This window comes from Cryptotermes secundus, unplaced genomic scaffold (genome assembly GCF_002891405.2).
Source record: "Cryptotermes secundus unplaced genomic scaffold, Csec_1.0 scaffold235, whole genome shotgun sequence".
Lineage (NCBI taxonomy): Eukaryota > Metazoa > Arthropoda > Insecta > Blattodea > Kalotermitidae > Cryptotermes > Cryptotermes secundus.
Genome location: NW_019723301.1, coordinates 488,615 through 513,681, shown reverse-complemented (window position 1 = coordinate 513,681; position 25,067 = coordinate 488,615). Strand labels below are relative to the sequence as shown.

At 39.7% G+C, this 25,067-nt stretch overlaps 2 long non-coding RNA genes across 2 annotated transcripts in view; one reads left to right on the top strand and one right to left on the bottom strand.

Moving 5' to 3' along the window:
- The window catches only part of LOC111861704, a 341,697-nt gene that overhangs the window by 5,691 nt on the left and 310,939 nt on the right, over positions 1–25,067 (bottom strand). The gene's annotated exons all lie outside the window — the stretch shown is intronic.
- Positions 12,517–22,036, top strand: LOC117282103. Its single transcript, XR_004512716.1, has 2 exons — positions 12,517–12,604; positions 21,380–22,036. It is a non-coding gene; the product is annotated as an uncharacterized LOC117282103 (long non-coding RNA).

Below are 25,067 nucleotides of genomic sequence, written 5' to 3'. Positions count from 1 at the left end.
GTTTGTAACTTACTTATTGACTTACCCACGTAATACTGCTATGGCCGCGGTGCTGAACAATATAAGAAGATCCGATACTAGAAAAGTGCCTACAGAAAACGCGGAGTCATCCAAAGCTGCATCTATAGAGCCTTGACATCTGTGGCCAGTCGTAATTGAACAGAATTTTCTTCCAAGGAAATGGACCCGAAATGGAGACACAGCCAGTACAGGGAACAGTACAGAGTAGTAGCTTTATGAGATATTATGAGGGAACAGGTTAGAGGAACCGCACAACAAAGTGGAGTGCTTAATGCTGTGAATAAAAATATTGTAAAATAAAAGCAAGTAGATCCGAGAGCAATGTCCTGGTCATTTGGAAACCTATTTTCGGCCAACGTAATTCTATTCGCAGTTGTCGTTACTTAGGGCAGCCGATGAGTATGGTGGCACGAGTGGCATGCTAGAAACTAGGAACGTTGCAGCACTAGAGGTGACACATTCCTGCGCGCAGTGCCAGAGGTCGGATGGGAAGACCTGCTCTTGACGTACAAGGAAGAGACATACGTGTTCCGGACTGAGAACCGAATTCTGATTATCCGGCTCATATTATACTGAACGTAAAATATACATACACGTATTTACTTGATATAATGTATTTCCTAAAACTAATCTTTGCTTAATATCACACTGGTCAGAGTAAGGTTCAAAATTTGTGACCGACACTTTTGCACATATCAAGGGCTTGGACCGTCTGTGGGATGATGATTATCTGAGTAGAACCTACCTACTGAGAGAGAAATCTGCTGAAATCGCAGGAATCATTCTAAACAAGCTAATATAGAAATACGATAAAACTTAAAATTTTACATAACATAAACTACACAAACACAGAACAGAATTTTTAGCACAGATTATATTGACCATCACCCAAATAAGGTTGAGGCCTTTTGAACTGCCCGATTTGCCAGCTTTCTGGTGGTCGACCCCCCCCCTCTCTCCTTCTTCCTCCTTTAGGATGACCCTCGAACAGTTTCAGAGGAATCCGATTAGCTGGCATTCTTAAAATAGGAGCACGGTCAGAGGCTCTAAGACGGCAGCTCCGTCACTGGCCATAAGTTGCACAGCGCTCTTTACGCCATAAGGGAGTATTACTATTACCGAACCATCTTTAGGGAAATGCCGTACTGATAATTACATTTATAATTGCAGAAAATCGGCGTTGTGGTATCCAATCCATCCGTCACGCAATATTATACCGGCGAGGAAAGTGCGTAAACCTATTCCCACATCCCTTACACACCGTCATGGGAGGGAACAAATTAATTTTTAGTCTGTTTTCCTTACTTTGAGCAAATAAAAGGTAGATTATGATATCATCTCGTTGTCTGTCTGTTCGTCTCTTTGATCTTCTGCCTGTTTGTGTATCCCCTAATTTTTGTTAGTAGAATTTCTAGATCACCTTTCTGTCCGTGTGTCTACGTATTCTCCTTATTTCTTTTCGATTTCTATGCGGTCCATATCGTATTAAAGGAAGGTAGGCGAATAGTTCTTCACAGAAATTCTTACCATATTATACGCTGTTGCTCTTGCGACCAAGTACCCTTTGGGTCCCGCCAAGCTTCCTATAGAATAGGTACGCATATTGGTGGAATAATTTCACGGGTAAAGCGATAGGAGCGTGAAGCTGCCCACTCACCTCCCTCTATGCTAAGGTTACGTAAGTATGGCGCTGAACCTCAGCGCCACTAACATATAATGAGATGCAAAAATTAAAGAAAAATACGGATTTGTTATTAAACTATTACTCCTTTATAAGTACATTTACGGTTACTGTAAAACATGTGTCTCCTTTTGAACTAAACAACGAATTTTCATGAAACTTCGTATGAACATGGTGCCACTAGACACTATCATGCATTTTAATGCAATAATATAGTGATCCCACAATGGCGACCTGAGGATTCATATTTGTTTAGGCTGTATTCCCCATAAAGCAGGCCTTTCCAGTTTGTCAAATATTAGGCCTATTCTCAGGTTTTCTTTGCACTCTATATTTATTTTGCCTAAATTTAATCAAGCGTGTAATGATATTATACCATTAAATACTAAACGGTCTAATTTGTATTAAATTACTGCAAACAATTTTATAGAGACGACTTCCATTACAATACAATTTTTATGTATACTCTACCAAATGCAAAAAAAAAAACACTTTCATTATACCTATTAAAACCGGTTTAATTGCTTGAACCTATTATCATTTCATCTCAATTGTCTCAGATATCAGGTAGGCATGTGCTATATGATCACGCGGTAGCGTAGTTGGTTGAGGCACAATGCTACAAGCAGGAAGGTCGTGGGTTCAAGTCCCGATAAGGTCATTGGATTTTTTCATTTGACTTTATCCTTCCAGCCCCACTATGGTCCTGGGGTCGCCTCAGCCTCTAACAGAAATTAGTACCAGGAATATTCCTGGAATGTCCTTGGGGGTAAAGGGCAGCCGACGCGTAGGGCTGACAACTTTGCCGCCATCTATGAGCCGATTATCTAGAAAATGTGGGAGCCTCAACATCTCACAACCCTATGGGCCTCCACGGTCTGTTATAGGGATACGTTTACTTATGTGCTATATGATCTTTGGACAGTTTCTCGAATGTGGGTGTAGACATTTCGTAATTTACGCAGTAAGCTTTATTAATCGCAGCTTTAAAGGAGCATGACCATGAAATGAATTATGGGAAAAAGATCTATATTTATGTTGTTGTTACAGGATTAAGCTTATATCCTGTGAAAAATGGAAATTGTCACACAAGTTGTAACTTATCAGTCAGGTAATGTACAAACGATCTGTATGTGATAGATTAAGGGTTGCACTGCACATACATGTACACTGGATCTGTGCTGGAAATTTCCAGAATTGAATACTTTAAGGGTTCCTCTCGGGAGAGCAATTTACGTAAACGTTCCATTGAACATCGAGGTTAAATTAACCGTCTGGAATTGAAGCCAAATACTGGCACAGAAATTGTTTACTTTCTGATTTCGTATATCTTTCAGGGGAGGATACTTCTTAAATTTGAAAATTTTTTGTGCTTTTCCACAGAACTTTTTTATAATTCAATTCAATTCATTTATTAAAATGCCGCCAACAAAAAAAAAATATTCAGTAACAGAGGGACAGTGAAAAGAGGACAAGTTGGAAATACACAGACAATACAGCAAAATTCAGTTTAAACCACAGGCAACGAAGAGCAAGGACAGTTCAGTCGATATGTTAGTAGTTATTAGGCTGCAGGACGAAGACCCGGTTCGACTTCCAGCTGGTGCAGAAATTATTCTGCTCAAGGCTCTCTCCAGGGCTTTGGGGCCCAACCGCCCTACTAATCAATGGGTACCCGGGGTAAATCTACTGAGATGTGAAGCTGATTACTCACTTCCATTTTGTGCCGAAGTTAAACCTATACTTCTGCTTCTCTCTGCACCTTCATTGTGTAATGCTTAATTAAGCAGAGGGACATCTTCATATTTTCCTTACAGCAGACAATGCAACAAGTGTGTAAGTGTGAAAAAATAAGTGCTAAAATGTTTGAACAAAAGAAGCATTGTGCATTATATTATGCAAACAGAGTGAAATGTCAACAATAAAAACGCAGTCTTCACTAAAAATGCCAAGATTTATGGAACAGGCGTCCTTTGAGCAATTGACAATTCATAAGCTATTATACATTTAAAGAAAAAAAATAAAGGGAGAAGCATAGATTCGGAGTGAGGGCAGCAGACTTCGTCCATCTAACCCTCTGAGTGTCACACTACTAAAATCAATAACATATTATGTTAGCACTGGACCACACTCGGCCATAAATATTACATGTCCGATTTCCCATAGCGTATTTCGACCAAATAAAACACAGAATAGAACTGATCATATAAAATACAAGAGTTGAAATAAATTTTATTTGTGTATGGGGTAGTTCTTGTATTTGCAGAAAGTTACATTACGTTACAGTAGTACAGGATGTATTTTGGATCGTTTGGTTGGATACTGTTACATTAGTGACTAGAGTTCTTTGAAAGTAGGAGTGGGGTGAGAAACAGCGCCTCATTCTCCTCACCTTCCATACTGAACTTTTTTTATTGTTAGTGGGGTGGGACTAAGTCCCTTGTACTGCGGCCATTTCTGGCCTATTGTACCAGCCCCAGATGATAGGTGAGGGTGATTGTGGAGCAATTGGTGGAATGAAGATTGGCAGGGGAAACCGAAGTACTCGGAGAAAACCTGCCCCAGCGCCACTTTGTCCACCACAAATCCCACTTGACCAGACCCCGGATCGAACCCGGGCCGCCGCGGTGGGAAGCCAGCGACTAACCGCTTAAACTATGGAGCGGCCCATACTGAACTTGATGTTGGGGTTTGAATCGACTCAGACGTTGAAGAAAAATCTCACACCTTTCCTTTCCTCGAGTCCTTATGACAAATGCATCATCAAAGTATCTGCATCAGTGTGTCGGCTTATTGGCGACCAAGCTTATGATATGCTGGTAAAAAAAAAATCCACGTGAAGTTGATTGTTGCAAGGACGAACGGCGATCTCATGGCGAGACCGTAGAATTATTCCATTTGTGAAATATTAAGAGGCTACTGAAAGTGTGTAACATTGAATGTTTTTCTGACGAATGTAATTTTTATAGGAACAATATGAATTGTCATACTTTTTATGAAAAGAACATGGTTTAACTGATAAATCTGAAATTTCCGTATGGGCTATGATCTTATAAAAAGAATCAGATTCAGGAGCTAGTTGTCAATGAACGAAGGCTGGTTCTTACCTTAACGACTTTTGACCCATTTACTATTTATAGAACGGACCCGTGATCCACATTTCTCCCACACAGTGATTTCATGGGAAATGTGATTTATGTGAGAGCAAAACTGACGGTGACTATCAAAAGCCTAGTTTAAGTATGGGCGGATTTTCACCTATGTACACGTTAGATGCCATACTGGCAAGGAACTCAGGCCAAGGAATATATCTTCACAGTTTTAGAATATTTAACTCGTAGCGTAAGACAATTATGGCAATAAAGTGAAATAAAATATTATCATGTGTTCAACACCGACTCATACGTGTGTGAGGCCTATAGACTGGATTTAACCACCACTTATAGGCAACAGAGAATCATTATTTTAGTTCCTGTGATTCTTTATTAAACAGTAAGTCCCTACAATATATTAGTAGTAGAATTAATTATTTCATCATGTACGTAGTAAAATTCAAATTTCATGCGTTATAAGTCATAATCCGTAATTTTGATAAATGTAAATTTTTCCCTGTGCTTAATTAATTAAGTACCATGCCATGAAGACATAAAGGGTCGTGAAGGTATAGCTCCATCACGTTGACCTCGGCACTAGATGGATTGGTCTGCTTCACTCTCCGGCCGCTTGACTCCCATAGGAAATCGCCCCCGTTACCCAATGGATAGGAAACACGATGGGCATCAGTGCTCGTCTGGACGCTGTGGAGAAAGGAAAAATCTTGCCGTGCCGGGAATAGAACCTGGTTCGTCCAGCTTGTAGCCCGTCGCGATACCGACTGAGCTATTCCGATTCCAAATTTTGATAAAACAGGTATTAATTTAATTTTCAAATTAAAGTTATTATTAAAAATGATGTTCAGCTCAGCACGAAAACTTTTGATATTCTAATCGGGTTTCTTCCACTTTTTGGCTAATATCATGGTGAGTCGTTATAATTTTTAATAAGCTGGCCAGAAGGCGGTACTCCCATTCTGGAGTAAACTTATTTTTCAAACTCTACAATTTTGTAATATATTGTACTTAATCCAAGCGAACATGCGACACTCCTTGAATTTGGAAATTATATTTATTTGCATTTCGTAAATATTCGCGAAACTTAAAAGTGTTTCAAATAAAAGTAATAGATATTAGCTATATAAATATACATATATGCATATTCGAACATAAAATATACATATTAATATACCGGATGAGAGTAGAATGTTTTCATAAGATAAGCAATTTTGACAAAATTTACAGATTAATATTCGTTGATACGAGCTTTATGTAAAGTATGGATTGTAATGGACAGATATAAATCAAAATTAATTAGCACAAATGGTTTCAATAATAATCTCTAAATGCGAAATTTAATCCAAATCCGTTTATCATTCCCTGATATGTAACATGCAGAATAACACAATTCCCTTACAGTCCTATGCAATCAGTTTATGCACCTTGTAATAATTAATATGAAAGCAATTTATTTTTTTTAAATGAACTGCCTCTCGTAATTTCCTGATAAGAGGGCTGTCCAAAATATGTACATCTTCTTCGTCAACATGTTTCTTCCTCGTGTTTTCTGATCAAAAAATTTAAATCCTATAAGAGGTTCAGTAATTTAAAGACGGGGAGAAATAACAGATACAAGCGGGAACAATTTTGGGTGCAAAAATAAAAAATGATATTAATAAGAATTTCTCAAGAAAAGTGTATGGTACTGGGAAACCGAATATTTCTCGCAATGCATAACACTGCAGACTGAGGTCTACTATTATTGCTCACGACTTTCCTTACTTAATGTCTAGTCTTTGTCTCCCTTCTGCTTCCACTACCAGAAACAATGTCTAGCGATGCATCGCCAACTCCTCCGTTTCGTATTTCGAAGTACAGTTTCGACATTCCCTGCTTCAATGTTACTTAGTGTCGAGTGGCTGAATTTTCGTCAGTTGTTCCTAGGTAATCCTTACCATCTTGTGACTGTAGGCAACAACATAATGAGAATAATGGACAGAGTGATAACAGTCTAACTGTAAATTCAACAGAAAGGAGTTCGGTTTATCCGATCACGGTGGCCGCACGGTCTAAGGCATGTACTGCCTTCGCTTGCTCGAAAGCTGGGATCTTGGGTTCGAATCCCAAGCAAGGCATGGATATCTGTGTACATTTATTCTGTGTTTTGTTGTTCTGTGTATAGGTAGCGGCCTTGCGACGTGCTGATCACCTGTCCCTACCGTCCGTGTAAAAAGGATTACAGAATTGAATAAGAGGCCAGGGCCCAACAAAGGGCTGTAGGGCCCTTGATGAATGAATGAAGTTCGGTTTCAACTCACGGATGCATCTAAATTTGTACGTGTCTTAATAGCATCTGAATGAATCAACCGGTCTTCATATGTAACTTGGGAGGGGGGGAGAATATGCGAAAGGCAATCACGCTAATATTTCTAAAATCTACTCGTCTAGTGCTCCAACAGAGCAATTTGGTGTAGCAGCAACAGCCTTCACGCATATTCGTAAGCTAAAAGGCAAAGTTATCCTTATGCTTTATTAATTAAACACCACGCCTTGAAGAAGCATAAGGAAGTGAAGGTATGATTCCATCATTCTTAAACTCGGATCTAGGTGAAGGTGAGTGGTCAGTTTTACCTCTGGGGATAGGATATGAGGCTGAATGGGCCCCAGAGCAAGTCTGGACGTTATGGAGAAGACAAAATCTCTTGTTCCTACTCGGAATTAAACCCCCACTCCTCGGTAGTCCAATTCTTAGACTCGACATTATACCGAATGAGCTATCCGGGCTCCCGTATTCGGAAGGTATCCAAGTCAAAACTTAACCAGCCTACTGTCTGTCTGTCTGCAGTGACGTATTCCTACATCTTCCCTCAGTACGCTCAGCTGAACGCCAGCAGAAGCAGTCCGCCATATTTCCACTGATCACTGTCACATTTAATTCTATGTTGCAGAAAGTATAGAGTTGGAAGAGCGTTGTAAAATAGCATAATAATGAACAAGTCAGTGATTACAAATCGCGTCCGCTCGGAATGTTTTGTGAAACCAAAGTAATTTCATATAGGCCTACTACAGTCAAAAATGCGATCCAGAAATTTATATGGTAAGCTTTTAAGGTAGAGTTACGTACCGTTTTAATGTATAACGTTATTTATTATCATTTATATATATCATCAAATACAACATATTTAGGTTGACTGTTTGTCCAATATGTTTCGATATAGACAAAATTATTAGGTATATATATATGTATTTATGTTACAAACCAATCTAGTTTGTTGACGATATAAGATAAATGATAGTACATTATATGGTAGTCTTCTAGACCTGTTAAAATGATGAAATTTCACTTTATAAACTTTTGTTTAAATGGATAGATATGAAATATACGGTATGAATAATCTTTGTACTCAGTGGTTGAATCAGAGTGAATTAGGCAACTTGAAATTTGTAAAAATTCAGATTAGAAACATAGACAAGTCCAGTCATTTCATGAGAAATATCTGTGTATGTGTACATTATGGGAATTATAAACATGGCGTAGGGGCGAACATTTAGGTTTCCCAAGGAGACACTAAAATTTCTTAAGTAAATCAAGTCCCGAAAATCCATTTTGTTAAATCAATTCTAGACATTTCTACTACAGCTTATGCTTCGAGAGTACATTTCGAACTGTTTTGAGATAGAAGAGGTTAGACGTTTAAGTGAAATATCAGATGTTCATGTAGAACTAGACTGCACTGGAAACTGTGTTCAGGTGCTCTGTTGTCATACACGTGTCTGACGGCTGTGTGTGGTGCGTAGGCGGTCAGCACGTCTATGGGAATGCCACTGACTTGAAGGCACGTTCAGCATAGACTCATGTACCTCTTTCATGACACGAGATTTGAAATCTGCGTTATCAGTACGGTTATTAGTCAATTAGCAATTTGTCATCAATCAATTCATAGACCAGTTTGTTGTGATTGAGGAAGACAAACATGCGGGAAACTATAACTGATTAATTTATTTTCTAAAATGTTGTGGCAACGATTAATTAATTAGACACCAATTACGCTGGACATTGTACAGTGTATGAAGTGTAATGTACACCTACGCGACTCTTAGGGACTTGGATCTATATCTCTTCTCTATTTCAAGAGATTAGTTGCAATTGCATACTGAAAGAAAAATTTCACACTACTTATTATTATTATTGTTGACAGAAGTCAGGCCTAGACACTGAACCTGTACGTAGACGAACAGAACTCCTATACCAATTTGTAGGGTACAAATACTGACCACTACCAGTAATATCTATAATAAAAACGATGTAAAAAGAAGTATGCATGCTACATATTAGTATAAAGACAATCCGAAGTTAGGAATAAAGCAAACTCCATAAATATCAACTTAATTAATATAAAGTTCAAAATACAATGTTTGTAGTGTTCTGCTAAGAAAAGAGCCAAAATAATAAACACACAACTTTGGATATCTCGAATTTGTTATTTCCTTTCCTTTGGTATGCAAAAAAATAATTTCTAATTAGGAGACGCAAATTTTTTAAAGGAGAAATTGGTATTAATATGTTCATGGCTAGCGACTGAGATTCTGGATGTATGGGACCTCGGGTTGGGAGAGTAAAGCCGGTAAACTGACCAACATCTCTTCTTCTTAATCTTCTTCTTTTCCTCCTCCTCCTCCAACTACTACTACTACCACTACTACTACTACTACTACTACTACTACTACCACCACCACCACCACCACCACCTCCACCTTCGCAAATTAGGACCTCCGGCCTGTTCCTATTCCGAAATAATTCTGGCAGTTAGTAGGATTTCTTAGATGTGGGGATCAGCCCTCGTACTTCTACATAGGACACACAGCCATACTAAAATGCAGACATGCATTCTTGTTTCGAATGGAATTCGAACCCATGATCCAAGTGTTTGAGGGAGAGAAAATATTTTGTTTCTTAGACAGTGCAGCCACTGTGATTGGGAAAAGAAGACTTTTCTACCCTGCGCATTATTTTGATGGAGAACCTTAAGGTGAAATGTCATGTGTGGGAGAAAGTGAAATAGGCTGTACAGAAGACATTGCTCTGGAGAAGAAGAAAGGAGTTACTTATGAAAGCTAGAAGCTGCCAGTTTGTGCTATGCTTCTTGCTGCTCTTATGCGATACATAAAGCTTCCTTTCCTTGTGTAAGGCACTAACCTCAGTAAATGTGTACAGCCATGGCTGGACTCGCGCAGGATATATACATATAGGAAATTTGAGTTTACACTCAATTCTATCTGACACAACTTGGTTCTACGTGGCAGCCCGTGGAACTGTTACTTCTTCCATTCCTAATCAACACTGTTTTGCTGCAGAGGAAAGACCGCAGAGTAGATGTGATGCCAAAAGGAAATGGAATTAATCATCAGAAAATAGGCTACATTCTGACTTCGTATTTTAGAAGTCCAGAATTCGAATCTCGGCTGGGAGATTGACTGTCTCGACTCAGTTTCATAGTCGTTTTACTCAATGCTTCCAGAAACTTCTACGAGAATAACGTAATATAAACTTATGTTAATAGTACCTAAATTGTTTAACTCTATGTATTCTATATAGTAAATGGGACATCATTTAATAAATATAGAAAGATGAATGGCAATAAAGGGTATAGACGCAAGAAAATAAATTTAACATTTCGTCAAAAAGAGCAAAAATATAATTTTAAATTATAGCAGAATTAGAATGTGTGTAATTCATAATACACATGCAATATATAAAATTGTAAACGGGGTTCTACCTACTGCATTAAGCTTACTTGCGGTCCGCTTATATAACTTTATTCATGGTTTAAGAAATGCATGATTAGGAAATGTATGGATGTAAGTAAAGTAGAGGGTTAAGGCTAAAAATCACATTGATCACATATTTTAGATATGATCTCCTATATCGAATTCTAAAAAGCTCAGTTTCACAGTTCAAGCTCTGATTCTATGCCACAGACAGACAGACACGAGGGACAAAAAGTCTTTCTAATTACTTCCAAAAAATTAAGACTTGCGAAATGAACTGTTGTATGCCAAAGAGCGAGTCTAATTTCTTTCTACAACTTCGGTCTGAGGCATTTTACTTTACGATAAGTAGTTATAGAGTTATATGCATATGGAGCTCGAGATAAGCAAAAAAGAAAAAAAAACGATGTAGTCTTTATGTACAATATTTGTCATGTTGTCTGACTTTAACCAAAATTACAACTTCCAGACAACTTTAGTGAAAGTCTTCCAAACAGCTCCACCAGACCATTTAGTCATTGATAATAGGTCACAGACAAGACTTCAGCACAAGGCATTTTTATAAGACAAGGAACACCTGAAAAGTACGTGCCTACCTTCCAACGATAACAACGAAAATAGTCTATAGATAGCGCTCAGCTTCTTCGTGGAGGAGACTCATGTTATTTGCGTGTATATTAGAAAATCCAGGTCTGTTTCCCACATTTATCTCTACGTTCTTGAATAGAAAGGTTGTCTAGGAGCAGGGATAGCTCTGTCGATATAGCGACATGCTATGGGCTGGACCAAGGAGTCTGAGTTCGAGTTCCAGTAGGGTCAAAAATTTTTTCTTCTCTACTTCGTCCTGACCGGCTCTGGGGCCCACCCAACCTCCTATCCAATGGGTACCAGGATCTCTTTCCCCGGGGGTAAAGCGGCAAGGGCATGGAGCTGACCACTCACTTCCAGTTAGTGCCGAGGTACAAGAAAATGTGGATCTATACTTCCATTCCCCCATACGCCTTCATGGCGTACTGTTTAATTAGTTAAGCACAGGAACAACTTTGCCTCTTATCTTTTACTGAAAGCTTGTCTTATTGATGCCATAGTTTAAATGAAAATCAGTCAGTCTTAGAATATAAATATCCCTGTCTGACTGAAATTACTAATGAAAATGTTGGTGTATCGAAACTCCAAAATAAATTTTGCAGCATTAATGCACGCTGGTGTATCTTCTAAATAAACTGTTAAGATTTTAAGTTACTGCTGTCCTGTCCAAGTCAAATCTGCTTTTTGAACTTATTCCATTGTGCAGGTTTTTCCACGAAAAGTTGACACTTATTTGGCTGGTCAAGGAACTTTCTGCTTTTATGGAGTCCGTATGTTCATCGACGCGTTCAATAGGGCCCACCACTGTGACCTGTCCTGAGTAATTTAATCTAGTCGTAGGCTAAATTTCATATTATAATCACACATAGTTGTATGTCTGTAAAGTGGTCTTTTCCATACCAAAACTTCGTAAGCACTTCCCACTTCCTTATGCCTGTTCAATGTGCTGCCCACCTAAACACTGATCTAATCACACTAATAATTTTAAGTGAAGCTATAGAACAAGAGATAAGTTTTCACGTAGTAAAAACTTATGTGTCACATTGGACGGAGTGGTTTGTATTTGTAATTGTTAGTGTGACGGACCAGAATGAAACAAATAAAAAAAGGCTATAGAAATATGTTAGTTGAGTGTCATTCTTACCCATGTGACTACTTAAAATGCACAAATAAATATATGGTCTTAACGAAAGTGTTTTGCTTCTGTGAACAGCAGGAAGGACATTTTGTAGTGGTAAGTTGTAGTAAACTGTACAGCGGAATTTCTATACCAGCTGAATGGAAGTTTTTATGTATCTTTTCAAGGTTGTGGGTAATTCCCACATCAACAAGGCTACCGAAGCTATCAACAGTCACGGAAATATCCTTGCTTGTGGTTGAATGGAAACGGTGCTCCGAACGGTAGCATGCTCCAGAGTTCTCCAAAATGAAAAAAGAAGATTTATTTTAAATGGTAAATATTTACTTGTGGTGAAAAGGCTTTTGTATTTTCTGAATTTTAAATACATTTCTTTCGTACACACGAACCGGCCAAACAAGTCAGTCTCATTTCTTTATGAAACTGCAGTACTGAGCTATGTTTTTGGTGTAAAATATTTCCAAAGAGTAACCCAGTTCAGAACGGAACCCAGGCCTCTGTCTTCCGTAGCCTCAAGAACCCATAGTGACCGGAACGCAGGACCTTCCGATAACCACACACTTCTGTGTATATAACTGCTCCTCAGTCTTCTAATTAACACTACTTAAAATACAGACCGCCTCTGTGGTCTAATGCTCAGAGTTCCTGGCTACAGATCCAGAGGTCTCGGGTTCGATTCCCGGCACTACCAGATTATTTGAGAAGCAGTGGATCTGTAAAACTTGGTCCCTGACATTAAGGGAGGAACATAGACTGAATGTGTTTGAGAACAGGGTGCTGAGGAGAATATTTGGACCGAAGAGAGATGAAGTGACAGGAGATTGGAGAAAACTGCATAATGAGGATCTTCATAACTTGTACTCTTCTCCAAGTATAATTAGAATGATCAAGTCAAGAAGAATGAAGNGAAGTGACAGGACATTGGAGAAAACTGCATAATGAGGATCTTCATAACTTGTGTACTCTTCTCCAAGTATAATTAGAATGATCAAGTCAAGAAGAATGAAGATGGGTAGGCCATGTAGCACGAATGGGGAAAAAAAGGAATGCATATAGGATATTGACGGGAAAGCCAGAAGGAAGGAGACCACTGGGAAGACCAAGGCGTAGGTGGGTGGACAATATTAAAATGAATCTTAGAGAGATAGTATGGGATGGTATAGATTGGATTGATCTGGCTCCTGATAGGGACCAGTGGAGGGCTCTTGTGAACACGATAATGAACCTTCGGGTTCCATAAAATGCTGGAAAATTCTTGAGTAGCTGCACAACTGGCGGATGCTCAAGAAGGGCTCAGCTCCATGAGTAAGTAAGTAAGTAAGTAAGTAAGTAAGTGGGTCTGTAACGGGGTTCATTCAGTCTCGTGACGATAACTGAGGAGCTAATTCAAGGATATAGCGACACAGGTATAGAAAACCGAAATTAACGGCCGTCAGGATTCGTTGCGCTGACCACGCGACACCATCTAACCGCTAAAGCTGGCACTAACTTCGCCTACAAGAGACAGTCACTCGGTTGGTATAGTTCGCTTGAGGACTACAGGCCACGGAGTTCGTTTTTCTTGTGCGTTACTGTTAGAGAAGATTCACATTTGTGATTTAGAAAGTCTGGTAAAGAATAGCATTTTTTTTCAAAACGGAAGGGGCCTTATTTAAAAAGACTGGAGATTAATTGTGAATGATCCTTTGACAAATTTTTCGAGTCAAATATTTATCAGATAGCAGAAATGAGATTATATATTCCTTTGTTTTATTGCTAGTCGGGTGGGACTAAGTCCCTTGTACTGCGGCCACTTCTGGCCTATTGTACCAGCCCCAGATGATAAGTGAGGGTGATTGTGGAGCAATTGGTGGAATGAAGATTGGCAGGTGAAACCGAAGTACTCGGAGAAAACGTGCCACAGCGCCACTTTATCGACCACAAATCCCACTTGATCAGACCCGGGATCGAACCCAGGCCTCCGCGATTGGAAGCCAGCGACTAACCGCTTGAGCTATGGCGCGGCCAGAATACATATTCACTAAGCGGATTCATTTGGCATCAAGCAATGCCGACTCACTTTTATTTTTTTAAAAGTATGAAATAACGCCTTAAGTGTTTTTATAACACATGGAAGGAAAAAAGAAGTGAACGGGACGAAGTGAGAAGGGGGGCAGAGGATGAAGTTACTTCCAGGGAAATGCCGAGAGAGTAAGCTTCGTATGGCCTAAATCACGACAAGTTTGTGTTGCACCCTCCCCCCCCCGCCTCATGCAAACTTTATTACTGCGGTCTTACATTTGTGTTGACGTTTACAACTTACTACTATAATAAAAGTGTATTCAATATGTAAAATTAAGAGTAAGATTTAAATAATCGATGAAGATATTCAGTTGAATTTTCAGCCACTGAAGATATATTACAGATAATTTGGCGGACTGTAATTACAGATAAAAACTCCGTGGCTTGTAGTCTGCAAGCGAACTATACCGACCGAGCGACTTCCTCTTGTCGTCGAAGTTAGTGCCAACTTTTTGCGGATAGAGGGTGTCGCGTGGTTAGCACAACGAATCCAAACGGCTGTTAATTTTGGTTTTCTAGACCGGAGCCGCTATTTCCTTGAAAAAGGTCCTCAATTATCCTCATGAGGCTGAGTGGACCCCGTTCCAGATCCACTACTTCTCAGAAAATCTGGTAGCCCCGGGATTCGAACCCGGGACCTCTGGACCTGTTGCAAGGAATTCTGACTACTAGACCACTCAGGCGGTCCATAATTACAGATTAGAAACACAAATTGGAGGATCGAGCTCGAATTTTTACTGCAGCAAATAATGTAAAATATTAAGTATCTTGTACAATGGTACTCAACAGGATCAAAACCGCCATTTATTTCTGACATTTTGAAGCCCGCGGTTCCAGTTTTTATATCTGTGCTTGTGTTTTATACATCTGGCTACTACAAAGTAGATATTTACGTCGATATATTAGAAGAAAATGTACTTTTTATAGTGCGGTCATTCTGTATATAGTCCGACTGAATGTATAATACGTCCGCTCAGTGTTTTGTAGTTAGCTTTGGCGTAGATTATTCGCAATTTAAGGCGGCAGTGTTACAAAAAAAATATGCGCAAGTTGACGTCTTTTCAGCCTTCAATAAAATCCTCTGCTTTGTCACGCATCCAATGCCACACATATGGAAATATATGTAGCCATCAGAAGCGTCCATTTTCGATATGTTCGTGATTGGCTGCCCCCTTTGTAAAATCTTATATCGTTTTGAATCATATGCCTCATAGGGATTATTTCAGTTTCAGAGGAAGATCGCAATCACACGGAGTCATATCCAGAGAGAACGGTGATTTTTTTCCCCCCTTGGCACTACAGCCCCAGTGGGCCTAGGCCTACCTCCATGAACTTCTCCGTTCACACGGTGATGTTTCAGTGACACCAAATTCCACTAAGAACATCAGTCACCGTCCTGGTCACATGACTGGAAACAGTGTTGCGCAGAACAACAGGATCTGACTGCAGAACGCGTCGCTTATTATGCGGTATAGGATGCAAATTATGTACCAGGAAGTTCAGTTAATATGATGCTTTTAGTGTAATTCCAGAAGGGATTGTATGTGTCAGGAGAAGGTCCTTGTAAATGTACCCAATTGCCAATATGACCACTTCGTCCTGCTTGTGCTGAAATCTCTTTGAGGTTGATGATCTTTGGTGACCTCTTTGTGACTATTCACTTGACTGTCATTTAAATTCGGGTGCGTGTGAAACGGTTCCCGTCTCATTCATAGTCATAATCTGACAAAGATAGGCTTTGTCTCATGTGCACAGATCCGAAAGCAATCGGACAGTTTCCATGCATCGCCACATGTGAACTTCTGTCAAGACGGCGGTTCACACAGCGTAAAGTTCTCCCAATTTCCAGTATCTATGTTAATATCTCATGGGCGGTGGGCAGTAGTGAAATGGTGAGTACCTACATATCATGTCACACCCTGTAAGAATACTCACTGAGCTACACCGGCTCCTACAGAACTTATGACGTATAAAAATTCATGACCGCCGGAGACATAAATTAATGTAGGGTTTATGTGTACTTATTTTATAACGTGTAATAACAAAGAAATAAATTCAAACATGGGTTCCATACCACAGTTGGTGTATTTCTGATAACAGTTCGGTTGCTGTCATTCGAATACTTTTATTCCATTGTCATTATTTGAATACATTGACGGGTTTCCCGATAGTTGAATAGTTTCTTTCCACTGCTGTCATCTAAACGTTTCAGCCGATATATACACATTTCGACCGTGCGATGAATCGTCTTCAGCAGACAAAAATATTCGATATTATCTCCAAGACCTTACACTACAAACACTACGGCTTAGGTGCAATCCTGCCCTGGAGGAACGGGCGCAGCAAACTTGTGCAATGCTTACACTTGTGCGCTATATCACAATTTTGCGAGGGAATTCAGAAAAAAAATGTCTTTAAATTATGAGAATAATTCTACAGCAATAATTCTAAAAAGGAAATAACAGAACAAATATATTATATGCTAGATAATAAACGAAAATGTTAGTTATTGCAAACTAGAAGAGAAATAAAATAAGGAAGTTGATATGACTCAGGGGACGCAGTATACGCAAAATTTTTAGCAAAGCAAAGAAAAAAATCGAAAATTGTCCGAGATGAAAAGTACAAAATAAACAAATATTGGAAATAAGCTTCCATCTTTTGATAAAGAGATGACGTAGTTCACATTATGTTAGAATTTCTAGATCTAATTCTTATCCTCATTAACCAATATTTTAAGTACGTGAGCAAACTTTATTTTCTTTTGATCTCTATGCTAGATATTGTGATGAAAATTATTTCTCTCTCAAGAATTTTATCTTCTCCGTGTCATCCAGACTGGCTCTGGAATCCACCTAGCATCCTATCCAATGGGTACTGGCGGTGATTTCCTTGGGAATAAAGCGGCCGGTGCGTGAAGCTGACAACTCATCTCCATTTAGTGCCGAAGTCAAGAAAATGTGGATCTATACATCCACTCCTCCAGACGTCTTCATTGTGCAGTGCTTAATTAATTAAGTACAGGGACAAATTTTACTTTTTTAATCTTTTCTCCTTAATATTCTATCCATGCAATCAGTGAAAATAGTGTTAAGGAAGGTTTATAACAAAATTTTCTGGCTTCCCTCTCCTCCCTGGAAACAATCTCTGTGACTCCAATGCATGCAGTATGATTCCCTCTCCTGTGTGGCACCAGTATGGAGCTCAGCGCCGCTAAGCTTTCCTGCTCAAAAATGCTTGATTACTGTACCCACGAAGTTCGGCAGACTTTTCGTGCGAGCGCGCGTGTGTGACATAACACGTGCCATCTCCCCTGCTCCCGTTTTATAAGCCTGCTTCATTAAAACATAAGAAGGAAAGCAGGATTTGAGGTTTTGACAGCGGTGATTATGAAGAGTTCTGTCTTCTGGATATAACGTCGTATATTCAGTTGAGAGCCAATGGATAGTTCGGACACTTAAAAACTTGACATAATGCATGAAATTCTTCGCACCAGCATGAAGCAGATAGCAAGCAGCCCCGCCTTCCAACTGCTTCATGCTGGTTTCTTGTCTTGCTTTCTCTTCGATCCTGAGGATGGAGGGATTCAAGACGGCAATGCTGACCACGGTAATATAACTCACTCCATAGAGATTAGCAGTTTCTGAGAAGCCGCCAGTTGTGCACCTACTCCAGAATTTCCAAATATTTTATAGATCTCCAAGGTTCATTAACCTGTTCACAAGAGGACTCCACTTGTCCCTACCCTGAGCCAGATCAATCCAGTCCATACCACTCCATTCTGTCTCTCTAAGATCCATTTTAATATTATTCACCCACTCACGTCTTGGTCTTCCTAGTGGTTTCTTTCTTTCTTTCTGGTTTTCCCGCCAATCCCTATATGTATTCCTCTTCTCCCCAATTCGTGCTACATGCCCCGCACATCTCACCATCTTTGACTTGAACATTCTAATTATACTTGGCTAATAGTACAGGTCATGAAGTTCCTCATTGTGCAGTTTTCTCCAGCATCCTGTCACCTCATCCTTCTTCGGTCTAAATATTCACCTTAACGATCACGGCAACATACAACTATTTATTTTGACAACAGATTTAACGTCTGGTATCTTGACAACACAGACTGTGAGATGACCGGCTGAGACTGACGTACGCATACGCACGCAGGATCCCACAGGCATGGCTCAACCCACGTAGGTACGCACGCCCACGATGATTGCAAGGCCCCGCTGGGAGAGACGATCTGCAATACCAACAGAGGGAGAGATTGCGTAGGTGGACGAATGGGCGGATCTGTACTTGCGCGTATGGCTGCCAGTGCTTACACTAATCTCGCAACGGTACTGACTCTTGTAAGAAGAACGGAGAGGTATACGCTCATAGTGTCCATAAAGCAAGCGTTCGTTAGGTTCATGTATAATTAAACTTGCTTTAGGGTGACCAACTTTCGGCCATGAATTTAAGGGAGATTTACGGCAGCGCCATAGCTCAAGCGGTTAGTCGCTGGCTTCCCACCGCGGAGGGCCCGGCTTCGATCCCGGGTATGGTCAAGTGGGATTTGTGGTGGACAAAGTGGCGCTGGGGCAAGTTTTCTCCGAGTACTTCGGTTTCCCCTGCCAATCTTCATTCTACCAATTGCTCCACAATCACCCTCACCTATCATCTGGGGCTGGTACAATAAGCCAGAAGTGGCCGCAATACAAGGGACTTAGTCCCACCCCACTAGCATTAAAAAAATGGTGATTTGGTCGCGACAGATTTTGCGCATTTTTAGCGGCGCGGCATCACTCCAGCAAATGTTCGAGGAATGTAAAAGATTAAACAAAACAATGAATTTACATTGGATATAATATACAGGTCACAATGTAGAATAAAAATTTACAAATTTGCTTGTCTCTTAGTCCTAACCTATACGTATTTGCCCACCCAGGCTCCTTTGTTCTATACTACCTGTTTTTACCACATTCACAACACTTTTGCACTAGAGAACTCTTCATACAGACTGTCCCCATTTATAAAATCAAGATTAAATTCTTTTGCAATGGTTTACAAACGTCTGAAAGAAAATTTAGTTTTTAAATTTAATGGCACTAGACAATGGACAGGATTTGCATTTTATAATTCAGAATTCTTAGAAATGTGTTGTACTTGTGCAAGCACCAGTAGAAATTAACAAATCATCTCTAGCACATTTCTGCACGGGTGGATTCAAACAGTTTAAAATTTTTCATTGGAATTACAAAAATACCTGTCCTCTATCCTCTACTGAATTTTATTATCTAAACATTGCATTACCTACATTGTAGCATTCCATGATACTAAGACTGACAGATTCAAGATTTTTGGCAGATTTGACAAGTATGACTCCAATACGGGAAAAAAATAAGGCACGCCTTAATAACACACTCCTTTTCTGAATCGTCATCACTGAGAGGGTTTTTAATGCTTTTGGCCAGTGAGTCACACTTTTGAAATAACACTTAATAGGTTGTCCCTGTGTTAAGTTAATTAAGCACTACGCCATAAAGGCGTACGGGAGAGCGGATGTATAGACCCGTATTCTCTTGACCTCGACACTAGTTTGAGGTAAGTGGTCAGCTTCACGCCCCGGCCGCTTTAACCCCCAGGAAAGAGCCCATGGTACGCGCTGTATAGGAGGTTGGGTGGATCCCACAACAGGTCTGGACGACATGGAGAAGTGAAAATTCCTGCTCCACCAGGACTCGAACTACGTCCTCCAGTCCGTAGCTAGTCGCTATACTGACTGAGCTATCCCGGCTCTACATTGAAGAATTTGGAGGAGAGTAAAACGTACACAGTCTTCTCTGAAGTTCTTGCTGAAGGACTTTTTTGTTCAACGAAAGTTTATGACGGGCCACAGTTAATATGTAGAACATCTTATTTATGATAACAAGAATTTCAGTTTCTGTTCAAAGGAAATTATAATGAATACTTGAGCTGTTAGAATTATATTGTAAACTTGTCTCCTTTGTCTTCCGGAATGTACACACAACATCCAGCACAGTTAAAACGAAATGCCAGTGACACGGTTCGCACAACTTTGATCACCGAATGACATGAGTCTGGATACAGTACGTGTAAATTCGGCTGTTACATATTGAGGTCAGTACGTGCTTCTGATAAAGCGAAAAGAACTTCTCGGTGAGTTCATTTTTCCAACACAAGGCGCGTTTCAGTCCGTCTGTATAAACATCTTTATACTCTATAAAAATTTAATTTCAGTAATACATATTAGGAAGATAGACTGAGGGTGTTTGAGAACAGGGTGTTGAGGAGAATATTTGGACTGAAGTGGGATGAAGCGACAGGAGGTTGAAGAAAACTGCATAATGAGGAGCTTCATAACTTGTACTCTTCTCCAAGTATAATTAGAATGATTAAGTCAAGGAGGATGAGGGGGGCAGGTCATGTAGCACGAATGGGGGAGACGAGGAATGCGCATAGGATATTGGTGGGAAAGCCATAAGGAAAGAGACCACAAGGAAGAACAAGGCGTACGTGGGTGGACAATATTAGAGTGGATCTTAGAGAGATAGGATGGGATGGTATGGATTGGATAAATCTAGCTCAGGATAGGGACCAGTGCAGGGCTCTTGTGAATACGATGATGAACCTTCGAGTTCCATAAAATGCTGGGAAATTGTTAGTAGCTGCAGAATTGGCGGCTCCTCAAGAAGTGCTCAGCTCTTTGAGTAAGTAAGTAAGTAAGAAATATTTTCAAACCGATATCTGTCCAGAAGCAGAAATCGAAGGAACTGGATCCGCGAACTTGGTACTTTATTTGATATCTCAAAGCTTTCATTTCTTTTTCGTTCATAGCAACGTAGAAGGAAAAAGTAGGTTGGAATCGAGAAAGAAAAGCTAAAATAAATACCATTTCCTATTTTTTCTTTACAAAAATAGCAATGGGGATATAAGAGTTCATTTTTTGCCGCCCTTCCGACTTCCCACCACCTGATCCCCCGAAATCGAGTGAGTGGGCGGTCTTCATAACATGTGCTGACATTTTAGGGTGCAAAGGGGTGGAAAGCGGCCAACCCTGGAGCTTGCTTGTTGTGTGTGGGAGGAGTTGCTTGGCCCCGTCATGCCCAATCCCACCCGGCTGCAACCCCCGAAGCAGCTACATCGATCCCGCCGCTGTGACCGTGACCTCGACCTACAAGAGCCTGAATATCACAGGTCACTTCTCACTCGCCCGTTCGCACTGGAGGCCACGGGTTGTTTCACTGAGACTGTCGCCTGGAGCCTGCTTACACAAGAGATGAACTTCGCTCAAAGCCAGCAAAAATAAACAATTGCGATTCAGATTGTAGCTGTGTACAATATGTTTGGAGACCTTCTTTATAGCAACTATTCTGAGAACAGGAGTGACAAAAAGAACATATGTGGCTCTTAACTTTTCAAGCATGGATGAAATTATCAAAATGACCTTGAACATTTCAGCGAGCGCTATTGCACTATTTCTTTGAGGCCTAATCAATAAAACAATTGTCACCCTTGTTGTAAAATATGGGAAATGTTAAAATAAATTGTGGAGCTACGCGAAAGCAGATGTCCTGTGAATGTCATGTTTTAACACAATTTAGAGAGAACATTGTATTCCAGTGCAATAAGTCGGATTTCTGTAGTAACAAGACTAAAATTATTAGTGTTAAATAAAACGAAAAGTGATGTAAGTGCAGCCTTTTAACTATGAAAAGAATGTTACATGGGGAGAGGTAAATGTCGAAATGTGAGAACAATTCTTGATTTAATGGATGTTATCTAACCGTATCGCGAATTTTATTCACTGTTTGGTCAATCTCTGTTCTAATGTTGTAACATATTTATTCCTGTTATTACTGAAATTTGGCAATTCAGGTGAGTTTTTGTGATATCTGCTTTTATTAAAAATAATTTTAAATACCAGTATTGCCAAAAAATGTTTAATTTTGTAACAGGGTTGAATTTTTCATTTGCTCATTTTGTGGAGGTGTCAAAGCTACATCAGTCAATACCATGAGTTTCCATTATTATTAAGTTTTTGGTCGTTTCAATTTATTATTACAGTTATTTTTTGTCCGTTTTGTTTAATAACTCGCTTCAAATCATAAGATTTTAGTGATTCATAAAAAGATACTACAATTTCTTTACGACTTGTAATCTCACAATTCTTGCTCCGAGCTAAAGTTTCATATGTCGAAGAACTTTATTTCTTCAGTTCTCAGTTTTGTATTTGTTGTCTTATGTATCCACTCCAACTATATAGGTCATTTTTATGTCTCCCTCAAAGTAGTCCTTTATACTTCTGTGTATGTGACACAAGAAATATAGTTAGTTTCACCCATCGCCGTTTATATACACACACTTTTCAATAATTACTTCCATATTCCATACAGAGTAAAACATGTTTATATAGTAAGATTTGAGGTTTTCACGGCGGTGACTATGAAGAAAGCAGTCTTCTGGGATGTGGCACCGTGTAGATATCGTGTTAACCGACGTTTCGGAGGAACATATCGCCTCCATCTTCAGGGTAGAATGAAAAATAAGAAATCTCTCCCTTCGCTTGAGGATTTCTTATTTCTCCTTCCACCCTAAAGATGGAGGCGATACGTTCCTCCGAAATGTCGGTTAACACCACATCTACACGGTGCCACATCCCAAAAGACTGCTTTCTTCACGTTTATATAGAATTATTATGAAACCGAACATGTTTCGTTTATATAGACGTTCCCATTTACACATATGCCGTGTTCTAGATTAAACAAATATGGAAACAAACCACGTTCGTTTGTAATCACATTGGAAGTCTGAACTTCATTCTACTCTATCGTTACTCTGCAGCACAAAAGTTTCCTTTTCTGCTTTCGCTTTCTCTCCCGTTCTCTTTGCCTTTCTGTCTGACTTTTACCCTTTATCTCTTCTTTATCCTTCAGAGGAACCAAATGAAGAAGCGAAATCATCAGAAAGCCTTCAAAGACTTGACCGCTTCGTCAAATGAAGGTTATAATAGAAGAGAAAATATGGCTAAAGCAGTTTTATAAAAATAGCAATAAATTGGTTTATTCCTTTCATAAATGAGTTCATCGTAAAACCTTGCGTTTCCATTTACGTTGGCAGACGCGCAGCAAAATTATTGCTGTAGCTGCTCATCTTGGCGAGCATAAGAAACATTTTCAGTTAATATAATTTTTCAGTTTTGTCTTTCGCTCTTCCACTCCTTCACTTTTCCACACTGCTCTCTTTTGCGTCATAAATTTTCTATCTTTCCTCGTTTTTTCCTCCTTGCTTTGCTTTCTACTTCTTCCAGTAGGCTATCGGAATGTTCCATATTTATTTCGTTCATTCTTTCCTCTTTATAATACCTATGGTCCTCCTCAGATAGAATTCGGGAAGCAGCACGAAAGAGAATTAGGCTACACGAAAAAGAGGGAATACGTACTCGTATTCACGCAAGTTTCATTTATACTTTGGGAACTGGGGTTTGATTCCCTGCAGAGGCAAGAAATTTTACTCTTTTCCATAGTATCCCGACCGCTGCTGGTGCCCACACAGGATCCTACCCAAAGATTTCCGGGGTTATTTCTCCGGAAGCAAGACGGACGGGACGTGAAACTGACCATTCCCCCCCTCCAGTGCTGGGGTTAAGACGCTATACCTTTAGTCCCGATGGCTTCACGGCATAGTGTTCAATAAATTGAAATGACTTCAACTTTTGCCTTTTAAAATTTTTACGTACTTTATTTTCTTAGCACATCCATAAAATATCTTAAAGAAATTGTTTTCTTCCAAGATTATAAGCCCATCCAGCGCAGTATAGTCATCATCTTCATGAAATTCCGTTTATATCGGTTGCATCTAACCTCACAGTGCAGGTAAGTTATCATTTATATATCTACCATTCCCGTCATATTCATTTTATCAAGATTCTACCTATATAGAATCACACACATATTTGATTCTTAGCGCATCCAGTAATGTACTGCTCTCTGATAGGCTTTTGATGTAGACTGATGTTTTGAAATTTCCTCAAGATTATAAGGCTAATCTCTGCCAGCACGGCCGTTCCCAGGAAAGACAGAACCCGGACGTGACTAGATGAGATATTCCCGGAAGAAATTTATTCGGTCAGAGTTTGATCTGAAATACATATCTCATTTTTAATATTTCTGGCTTTACACCACAAGTCTTGAACGTTAAACAGATAGTATTCATTCTTCACTAGTGTTCATGATCAAGATAACTGAAGCTATGCAATCAGCGTGTTTACTTTTAATTCTAGTGCCGAGGCGAACAAACAGCCGGTCACAGTGGCGGCGCGGTCTAAGACATGAACGGTCTTCGCTCGTTCGAACGCTGGGATAGTGGGTTCGAATCCAACTGAAGGCATGTATGTCTGTGTGCGTTTATTCCCTGTTTGTGTTGTTCTGTGCATTGGTAGAGGTCTTGCAACGGGCAGATCCCCCGTCCAAGGAGTCGTAGCGATTGTGTATAGGATCAAGGAACTTAAAAATCGGCCAAGGCCCAACAAAGCACTGTAGAGCCATAATAATAATAATAGGACTATTTTTCGCTGTCAGTGATCACTTTACCAATGCCCCATATTCATTTATCACAGCCCTCGATTGCGTGAGACTTAATTAGCATCCATGCTATCACAACATCAGACCTTCAGTGAGATTTCTTCTGTCTAAGTACCTTTCTAATTAGACCAACA